We start from the raw sequence: 11383 nt of genomic DNA, 5'->3' as shown, positions 1-11383 counted from the left end.
GCTGCGTTATTTCCTTGGAAATTATAGCCCATGACACAGACCTTATCAGTCATAAAACGATTTTAGCCAAGCCTTGTGCCCTTTGTGAAGAGTGTTCTTGCTCTACTTGTAATGGAACATTGTTTCTGTGAACTGTATACAACTGTTTTAATTAGAATGTATGCCTGCAAAAAAAAAAAATATATATATATATATATATAATAAAAAAAATAAATAAAATTGCCAGAAGTTGTAATACAACCGTTAAACGGACTCATCTAAATTCAAAAGTGTAAAACAATGATGATCCCCAACATGGGACCAGGGGATTTTTTTCATAGTGAAGCAAGGCTGCTATAGCTCACAAGATTCCATTACAAGCCGTATCGTAATTACAGAACATAAAACCTGGTCAATGTCCAGAACAGTGACACAATAGTTTCTCAAAAGTCTCACAGTTTTCCTTAATTGACCTGGGAAATATTTGATACAAAAAGAACCAAAGGTTTGTAGACATGTTCTTCAAAATTATATAATAATAATAATAATGACAATGTTATTTATCATTGTACAACAAAATGTGTCTTCCTCATTTAACCCACGGGTGGCACTGAACACAAATACTAGGGGCTGTGAACACACACCCAGAGCAGCAGGTAGCATTTGGGGGTTGCTCTAGGGCTCTTCAGCCATAGATGATCCTGCCGGTTCTGAACCAGCAACCTTCCGGTACCAAGCCAGGTACTCTAACCACTCTAACCATTAGGCAAACGCTGCCCCAAATGAAAGCCATACTTAAGCATTTGCACCCCAACCCCGCTTGTTAGAATAATAGTTTTACTCTTCTATTAAAAATATGTTGGAACATTGCAGTTTTTTTTTTTGAAGAGTTGGCTACATTCAGCCACACAAATTACAATAAGGTGAAATCAGTGTGTATAATAGGTTAGTTTAGACCAGCGGGTAAACATATATAGGTGAATTAGGCTAATCGAAAGTGTTCAATATTAGTGTGTGTTGCCCTGTCAAGGACTGGCACCCCCTCCAGGGTGAGTTCCTGCCTTGTGCCCAGTGATTCCTGGTAGGCTCTGGACCCACCACGATCCTGAACTGGATAAGCGGTCACAGACAATGGATGAATGCTAAAATTGTCCGTGGTTGCTAAATCGTAATTACTTCTCCTCTTCAGTAGGTGGAGCCCTCGCTCTTGTACTTAAGACCAGCATGACTACACTATGGCCAAATGTTTGTGAACATCTAGTTATCAACACTTAGTTTTTCACTTGATAGTGCAACATTTATGTGATGATTTGATTGCACTGAGCCATAGGAGCATTCTGTTACTGATGATTGATATATAGTTTTGGCACTCCAACTTAGCCTAAAGGTTTTGGTTTCCACCCCTTCTTCTAGCACAGTGTTTCTCAACTCTGGTCCTGGAGGCACCTGTCGAGCACATTTTAGTGGTTTCCCTGCTTTAACACACCCACCACAATTCTGAAAGGCTTGTCAATTAACTGATTAATTGAGTCAGGTGTGAATAAGAAAAAGGAAAAAAATGCCCAGGAGTGCCTCCAGAACCAGGTTTGAGGAATGCTGCTCTTGCCGACACTTGGCATTGAGTATATGCTGATCCAATATCCCATTTTGATTCATGCTTACATGTCCTCATATATTTGAACATACAATGTATGAAACTATTTTGCTTTTATAAATTGCCGGTAATACATGGACAAAGTCCAGACATGAAGCAGCACAGCTTAATTACATAAATAAAAAAACATAAAAAATAAATAAATAAGGCAGCATGGTGGTGCAGCAGGTAGTGTTGCAGTCACACAGCTCCAGGGATCTGAAGGTTGTGGGTTCAATTCCCACTCTGGGTGACTGTCTGTGAGGAGTTTGGTGTGTTCTCCTCGTGTCTGCGTGGGTTTCCTCCGGGTGCTCTGGTTTCCTCCCACAGTCCAAAAACACACGTTGGTAGGTGGATTGGTGACTCAAAAGTGAGTGAATGTGTGTGTGTGTGTGTTGCCCTGTGAAGGACTGGCGCCCCCTCCAGGGTGTATTCCCACCTTGCGCCCAGTGATTCCAGGTAGGCTCTGGACCCACCGCGACCCTGAACTGGATAAGAAGTTACAGATAATGGATGGATGGAAATAAATATATATATTTTTTGTCATTAAGCATTAATCTCCTTGATATTGACATAAAACAATAAAGTGACATAGGCACCTAATAGAATAAGGTCTGTAGGTATGGTTAATGCAATTTTTAAGCAGTAGTGCAACTTGGATTATTTTATAATAAGCTTAAAGTGTTGTGTGCTTAATCAGTTCTTGACGTAAGCAAAGTCCTGTATTGATAGAGGGTGTCAAGATCCTGAGTTAGTGTACTGATGGGAGGGGATGCAGGACCTTCAGTTTGTGTTGCAGGGGGGCAAAAAAGGGGGATGGGGTGAGAGCAGGGAGTGAGTAGAGCATCATGACAACCTGGTGGATGGAGCTATCCCTCAGTCTGCTGATTCTAGCCCGGATACTAAGCAGTCGCCTCCCTGAGGGCAGCAGGCTGAAAAAACTCTGTAGTGGATGGTAAGGATCGCTTTCCGAGTGAGGCGGGTGTTGTGAATGTCATGGAGGCAGGAGAGAGAAGTGCCGATAATCTTCTCAGCTGCTCTCACAATGTGCTGGAGGGTCTTGCGGCAGGACGCGGTGCAGGTGATGCAGCTGGTTAGGATGCTCTCAATGGCTCCTCTGTAGGAGGTGCACATGCTGGGGGTGGGGCTTTGGCTCTTCTCAGCTTGTGGATGCTCCAGGACAGGTCCTCTGAGACGTGCTCTCCCTGAAACTTGGTGCTGCTCACCCTCTCCACAGCAGTGCCGTTGATGGTGCACATTTTTCTGAAGTCTACAACCATCTCCTTCGTCTTATCCATATTCAGAGAGAGAGAAAGGTTGTTGTGTTTGCACCACAGGGCCAGGCGGCTCACCTTGCTCCTGTAGTTTGTCTCATCGTTTTTGCTGATGAGACCCATCACAGTTGTACCATCTGCACACTTGATGAGGAGGTTAGAGCTGTGCGATGGTATGCAGCCGTACATCAGCAGGGTGAATAGAAGAGGGCTCAGCACAAATCCTTGGGGGGTCCGGGTGTTCAGTGTGATGATACTGGATGTGTTATTGCCAATCCGTTCTGCCTGTGGTCTCCCGGTCAAGAAGTCTAACAACCATTTGCACAGAGAAGTGTTCAGCCCCAGCCGGTCCAGTTTGAGAATGACCTGTTGGTGGATGATAGTGTTGAAAGTGGAACTGAAATCAATGAATAGCATTCTGACATAAAAGTCCTTTGTGTCTAGATGTGTGAGGGCTGAGTGAAAGGCAGTGGGGTTGGCATAATCGGGTGAGCGATTTGTCCATTATGCAAATTGGAAGGGGTCCAGGGAGGGGGGGAGGATAGACTTAATGTGTTGCATGACTAGCCGTTCAAAGCACTTCAGAATGATGGGGGTGAATGCCACTAGACGGTAGTCACTGAAACAGGATGGCGACGTCTTCTTCGGGACAGGGATAATAGTTGTGGCTTTGAGGCATGTGGGGATAGTGGCTTGACTCTAGATGTTAAAGATGTCTTTGAAGACATCTGCAAGTTCCCCTGCACAGTCCCTCATCACACGTCCAGGAATGTTGTCAGGACCAGGTGTTTTCCGAGTATTGATCCAGCTGAATGATCTTCTCACACTGACCGTGGACAGTATCAGCACTTGGTCATCAGGTGGGGGACAGGATTTCTGTGCAGTAGTGCTGTTACGTGCCTAAAACTGAGCAAAGAAACTGTTTAGCGCACTCAGCATAGAGTGCTGTTGCAGGTACGTGGACGGGGCTTAATTCATAAATATTTTATAACAGTGTAGTAAAAATATGAAAAACACATATTTACAAAACAGTTCATATTTATTAAATACTGAATTTCATTTTAGAACATTAACTGCTGCAAGATATCAAAAGAGTGTAAAATCTGAAATTTTATTGCAGATACTTTCATCTCTCTTGAAATTTCACTGTCAACTTTGCGTTATTTTTGCTGCATACATCACCAAATGTTGTTTTGTGAATTATTTTGCTGGCCCAGGGAAATGAATGGCGTTTAAGTTTAGCTTAGTTAACACAGTGGCGCTATATCCTATACATTAGCGCACTGCTGCCACCATCAGGTGAAAGAAAAAACTGCCAAGTGCCAGCAGGCCACTAATGATGTATTCATAAAAGTAATGCAGCAGGCCAATTAAATGTTACAGCAGGCTACATTTGGCCTCCAGGGCTGGACTTTGGACACCCCTGAACTACAAGCTACAATTATATGTTAATTGGCGATAATAAAATGGACAGTGATAATAGAAGAAAGGTAGCATTATTGTTATGAATGATTGGTGTAAATACTTAGAAATTTAAGTAGTTCTCCCAAACAAGAGTGTGTGTCTGTACATAGGGGACAAGATATATTTGGCATAAGGAAAATACCATAAATATGTCTGAATGATGAACTATTGCTGTAAAATCTGACTCAGAAGCTATACATTGTATTAATGATTTCTGTTTGTTTTTTTCAAATTTAATGTGATCTGAACATAGCCTTTGTGTCGTAACCCTGAAGTTTATGCTTATGTCATTAGACAGCCTTTAATAATTCTCAAACGTAGTGTACGTGCTTCATGGACCTTTGGGAAGAGAAAGACTTCTTTGTGCTGCTTTATTACGTCATTTAATCTACAGAATCACTGCTGATGGATCATTAAAGTGGAAATGAGTGCTGTGTGTGTGTGTGTGTGTGTGTGTGTGTGTAAAGATTTTTCTTGGGTGTGTTTGGGTGGGTAATGCAGTGGCTCCTCCTTGGCTTGTAGCCCAAGCTTTGTGGTCCTCTGTGTGTACTCACACAGAGTCTGATATATATCTCTCCCCTGCCTAATGACAGCTTTTCCACAGGAACCACAGCACTCTGATCAAGGCAACAAACTGCCGCTCCACCATCTTTCCCACCAACCAGAAATGTGTGTGTGTGTGTGTCTAACAACACATAAAATGTTTTCCACCTCAAATTTTAGCCTGTTCCACACTCCATGCCTTCAAAAGTCAAAGCATAAAGGAAAACCTCATAAAAGTCCTGTGACTGGAGTCTGAATGCTTACTTTATTTAAAAAAAAAAAAAAAGAAACATAATTTATTTAACCCATCTTCAGCTTCCTTCTTTTTGAGGAGTGTTCCCAGGGCTGTTCTTCCCCTTAATAAAACATGTCGGTTAAAACCTGTTAGGTTAGATTCAGTGAACCAAACTTTATCACAGAGACTTTTTTTAAGGGTGTGAGTTTATCATGCAAACACAGGGCTTGGAGAACAAAGATCATACAAAAACAATGAGAAGCATTTTAAATAGGGATTTACTTTTTCACTCTGATTAGTTTGCCTCCGTAAGCTAAAATATACACTGATCAGCCCTATCATTATAACCACCTCTTTGTATGGACTAACTGCCCATTCTCTCAGCCTAACTGCCCAGTAGAGCACTTTGTTCTAAAATTACAGAATGTTGTCCATCTTTTGCTTTCTGCTTAATTGGCCCCCTTTCACCTTGTCTTTAGTGGTCAGGACGCCAACATAGCAGGTATTATTTGGTTTGTGGATCATTCTCAGCGCTGCAGTGAAACTGACATGGTGGTGGAGTGTTCCCCGCTAACAGGGAATGTTCTCACAACTTTGGCTAATGTTATGTAAAGGTCCTCCTAATGTTAGAAGCAAACATTCAATGGAACATCAATGGAACATTTCCTAGTTTTTCACAAGTGCCATGGCCTTGAGGTTACAGAAGCAAACTTGAAGATAGAGGGTTGCCGGTTCAACTCCCAGAAACGGCAAGGAAATATTCTTTCACGGCTGAAGTGTCCTTGAGCAAGGCACCTAATCCCTCAACAGATTCCCACTGAAGTGGTTGACAGCCCCCTGCTCCGGTTTTGTGTGCATTCACTACCCAATAGTGTTTGTGAGGAATTGCTTACTAGTTTGTGTGTTCACTACCACATGTGGGTAGAATTGCAGAGAAGCAGTTTCCTAATGGGATCAATAAAGGTGTCTCTTCTTCTTCTTAAACGTTACTTGATCTTGATAAAAGTTCTCCCAATGTTAGTCTGAAACTTTCTAGGTTCTTTATGTTTTTTATATTAATAGATTAAAGGAGTAGATGTATGGAATTCTTTAGACACATTATGAAAGAGTCACCTTTTTTACATCAATGTTTGAGATAAGGTCCACCATTGAAAAATGTGGATCCATTCATTTTGTTCAAATACATGAAGCCTTTTTTTTGTCTTATTATATATAATTCAATAATATATTTAGCACAACGTATTACTTTTTATCTTTTATCTACCCATTATCCATAGTGTTGCCAAGGTTATAGGGATTTGGCGGATATAGGAAGAGATCTGGATTGAGCCAGTTTTGTCCAGTTTATTCTAGACAGGGCACTCTATTAACAAGGTAAGAAGTGAGGAGTAAAATTATATTTTTGATTACCTGTTTTATAAGGTTTATGTGGCGATTACAGAGCATTATATAAATACATTCCATGGATTTAGTACCTTTAAGTTAGCTAACTGATTTCAGATAAACAGACTTTTCCACTCAACGGGGAACATGTTCATTTTCCGTTTGCGTACCTTATTTTGAACAGAGTAAAGGGTTATGGCACAGTGGCCTCTTCTTTCAAAATAAAAAATAAATAAATAAATAAATAAAACAGATATTGCTACGTCTATGTGGTTTCTGTTACTGTGTTTACCTCAGTCGAGGCTCGTCTTTTTTTCTTTTTTTTTTGCGTTTTTTTTTTGCGTCTTTTTCTTCTTCAGAATGTTATCATAGCAGGTGACTTTTATCATTATTGAATTAGACCACCATAGCAAATCAGAGCAATTTGGAGGAAAGGATTTATATTTTTTAAAAAATGGGAATGTTTGAGCCCTCTTCAGGGGGCTTAACATAACTACATAATGAGAAAAAAGTATGGAATATTTAAGGGACATAGAATGTTTTGACATTACACTGCTGACTGTGCAAGATTGCAAAAAAACAAAAACAACTAAATAAATGCTCCACTACAGTGCACAAAAGACATTATAGTGTATACATTTTATTAACTTGCAATGAGTGAATAAGAAAGAACAAGAAAACTGGAACTATAAACTTCCAAAGAACATTAAATTGTCAGTTTAAATAATGCTGAGGTTACATTCACTGGAAAATGTTCTGGAAACGTTATGTAAAGGTCTCTTTTCTCACTTTCAGGGAATGTACTTTTCTCACTTTCAGGAATGTTCCTAGAATGTTAAATTGTCTGTGCAAATGAGATCATATTCTGGGAATGTAACTTCAACATTAAGAAAACTGTACAGGTTATTGTTGAGGTTACATTCCAAAGCAACATCCCCAACAAACAAAATAGAACATTATGAGAACATTCCAAGACAGCGTTCCTAGAATAGTAATTTATTGGTGTAAATAATGTTGAGCTAACGTTTCCGATATATTTTTGTAACTTAAGAAAAGTGTTCTGAACATTAAAAAAAAAAAAAAACTGGACCAAAAAAATTTTAAACATTCCAGTGCAATAGCATTTGTTGCCTTGGTATGAGTGGATCAGACACAGCAATGCGACTGGAATTTTTAAACTCAGTGTCACTGCTGAATTGAGAATAGTCCGCAACCCAAAAAACCCAGCCAGCTGTGTCCTTTGTCCACTGATGATGGACTAGACAGTGACCAACACAAACTATGCAACAATAGATGAGCTACTGTTTCCGACTTTACATCTAAGGTTTACCAACAAACTAGGTGCATGTAATAGAGTGGACTTTGAGTGGGTACAATGTTTAAAATTTTTATGTGCTAAAATGCATTCCTTGTGATTGGATAGAATAAAACAAGAGTTATTTTAGTGCATGGCATGGTTAAATCAACACTGAGCTGCACCAGAGCCGTTTGAATGATTAAATATCAACTCTGGCCTTGAATTGAGATCCTCTCCTCTTGTGTTGGCTCTAGCATACAGGTGTACTCAACAGCTCGAGGAATGCCTTCACCCTCAGAACTCCAGTACTACAGGTGAGTGAGATGGGAGCAGAGGCCAGGTATTCAAGGGTTGTGTGATCCCATAGTTAATGACTATCCATAAAAGCATAAGCCTTTATTACAAGGCTGAATATGCAAGAGATGCCTGTACCAGCCCAGCCCCACAGCAATACCATGAAAGACTCAGAAATAAATTAACTACTCTAACACAAGTTTTCTGAATGGCTGTGCTGTAAATTATATTCACAGATGCAAACAGTGTTTTCAGAGGACAGTCTGATTATTGGGCAGATGGCTGAATACACAAAAATAATGCATGGGTTTTATACGAAATGCTTGTTAAAGCAAAAACAGATGTCTGTGGATCTCATTTTGGACAAAACCTTTAGTGAAATCTTCAGCTGTATTGTACTGGTCATTTTTTTGCTGTATTTTGCTTCTTGATCTTTACACACAGAGATGATATCATACTGTGCAAGGGGTATAAATACCCGAAATTCCTAGAATCACTGAACCCATTTATTGCTATTGAGCTTTTCCATATACACTAGTGAAATTTTGGCAAATTTGACTCATCGCTCATAAAGAACTAGGCTTTTCCTCTATGCCCTTTAATTGTGTTGCATCATATTTAAGATATTCTTAAAATAACACTTAAGTAGTTTTATTAATGTGGAACAAAGCCCTTGCCTGAAGTGATTCCTATTTTCTATCTAACTTCCTATAAATTCCCACTTCTGCTATCCATTTCCCATGACAGATTTTCACACCCAGCCACCTCCCTATCACCTCCATCTCTCTGTGTTATCTTTATTGATCAAGGAGGGGTCTGGCTTTCTGGCCTAAAGCATAAGACACCCATAGTTCCTGCCTGAATGCTTCTATAGTCACAATTCAACCACATGTTGAAGGCATTTTCACAAAGCTTGAGTAATGTTTAAGCCTGAATTTTGTTGTGCTTTCTCCCATCTCTGTAGATAACAGAATGTTGTACAATGTCAGAAACTATGCATTGAGATGAGTTCAAATTTGAGACTGAGTTATGTAAAATGCCCTGTGAAGGACTGGCGCCCCCTCCAGGATGTATCCCTGCCTTGCGCCCAATTCCCGGTAAGCTCTGGACCACCCTGAACTAGATAAGTGGTTACAGACAATGAATGAATTTATGAATGAGTTATGTGAAATTATACCCCTTTTCCCACAAGATAACATAGTTCTGTGGGGTCTCAATGAGTTTTCTGTGACCTGCTTTGGTCAAAATACCATATCAAAAAAATCAAACAGCACAGCACTTGCTTTGTTTGTTTCCGTTTTCACAAAATGTATTCAGTAAACGTATTTCTCTGGGCTAGTTGTGATTGGTCTTGATTGGAGAAACTCAGAAGGAGAGGTGGAAAAGTGCATGTTGCTGCTATTTATGTAAGACAGCATTTTATCCCATGTCCTCAGACATGGGCAAATCACAAAAGACTGACTGATATGTTTTATTTCAGTTTCTGGGTTGGTAGGGGCTCCAGATTCTCTAATCAATTAGCTAATACACGCAACAAGTGATTTTTTTCATAACATGTCCCCTTTAAGGTCTCATTTTTTTATGGGTTGTCTGTACCTTAAAGGAACACTAGGCGGTGTTTAACTGTAAAATGACAGTTTAATCACATCTTTGTGATGCTTCACTTACCTGAAATAGGGAGAACAGAGCCTAGATCATTGCTACCGCAGGCTCAACACTGCACAAAGGAGGTAGGAATCATCCAGTCCAAACACACACCTGCACTCCCCCTACAGCTGCAGAGTGTAATTCATTTTTACAGCATTGTAAAAATGTATTACACTCTGCAACTGTAGGGGGAGTCCAGGACTAATAAATGTCAAATTTTACATAGAGTTCCTTTAATATACCACTAAATAGTAATTGTAATATATTCTATTATTAAGCTTATTTTGTTTATTTGCTGGAAGATAATTAAAAGTATGCAGCCCAGGGTGTTTTCAAGGACTGGATTAAAATTGAATGTAAGCAGTGGTTTGTCAACTGACTACTCAGCATGAAAAATGCATGTGATCAGCCTCATAAAAAAAAACCTTCATCCTTTCATCTCCCCATCATTTTGCACTGCCTTCATCTCTCTCCCCAAGCTGTGAGAATAGATGCTTCAAAGTTCTCAGATAGGATCTGCAGGATCTGTGTATTCAGACATCATCAGAAGCCAGGCCTTTATGGTTTGCCAAGACTTTACACCAGGGATGTTTCCACATCACATGATAAAAATCCAAAATCTTTTAGCCACCACGGTTCCCAGATGACTCCTTTAACTGGAGGAGAGGGAGAGAGCAACTCAGGCCAAAGGAAACCCAGGAGAGAGGCTTTGCTAGACCACCCACCAGCACACACACACACACAGGACTAAGTGCTTTCACAGATTCATCAGTTTATAGGTTCTGGTTTTAGAGGAATAATTAGGCTCTAGATGATGTTCTATGTTCATTAATACATTAATATATATTTTTTATTTTTATTGTTTTTTCATTAACACCATGCAGCCACTAGATTTCAGAAGCAGTAGGTGTAAATATATGTTTTAAAGTGTTTCTGTGTAAGGTTTCATTCTAATTTAAAATCCAAACATTATCCCGCTCTTGTTGTTTTATGGTAACACTTATGCAGTATTAAAAATGACAGTAGTCATCATTCATTCATTCATTTTCTGTAACCGCTTTTCCAGTTCAGGGCCTGGAATCACTGGGGGCAAGACAGGAACACACCCTGGAGGGGGTGCCAATCCTTACAATAGTCATAATTACATAACCAAAATATTATCTAAATTAAGTATTACACTATACACTATATTTATGATCCCTAACTCTTAAGTTACCATCTAAACCAAAACTGAGACATACTTTTGGATATAATATTATCAACAAGAACAGAAAAAATCAATGCAAATGCAGGGACCAATAAATTCTTCTAGCTCGCCATTTTCAAATGACTTAATTTTTAGGTTATTTATTGAATAAAATAACACATTTTCATTCATCCATTCATTACCACAAAATGGCAGAAACTCATACTGTACATTTAGTGAACAGTGATAGGTTTGGAAGTAATTTTACAAGTAAGTTTAACATTCTATTAAATTACAATCAAATTTAAATTAAATATAATTGAGTTAATTTGCAGTTGGGTCAAGCATCTTATCAGGCTGCAGCCAGTTTGAGACAGATGTTGGAATTATGTTGAGCAGTGGTTGGACTGGGAGCATGCTGAGTGCAAGTACTCCAACCTTGAGTGAA

At 39.5% G+C, this 11383-nt stretch overlaps 1 protein-coding gene across 1 annotated transcript in view; it reads left to right on the top strand.

Moving 5' to 3' along the window:
- The window catches only part of LOC136676606 (dnaJ homolog subfamily A member 3, mitochondrial-like), a 54282-nt gene that overhangs the window by 37463 nt on the left and 5436 nt on the right, over positions 1 to 11383 (top strand). The window contains exon 12 of the transcript XR_010796305.1: positions 8063 to 8122. The gene's annotated coding sequence lies outside the window, so the exon portion shown is untranslated. The remainder of the gene's footprint in view (positions 1 to 8062; positions 8123 to 11383) is intronic.

The sequence above is a fragment of the Hoplias malabaricus genome, chromosome X2 (genome assembly GCF_029633855.1).
Source record: "Hoplias malabaricus isolate fHopMal1 chromosome X2, fHopMal1.hap1, whole genome shotgun sequence".
Classification (NCBI taxonomy): domain Eukaryota; kingdom Metazoa; phylum Chordata; class Actinopteri; order Characiformes; family Erythrinidae; genus Hoplias; species Hoplias malabaricus.
The sequence above is the reverse complement of the archived record's forward strand: the minus strand, read 5'-3'. Positions and strand labels throughout refer to the sequence as shown.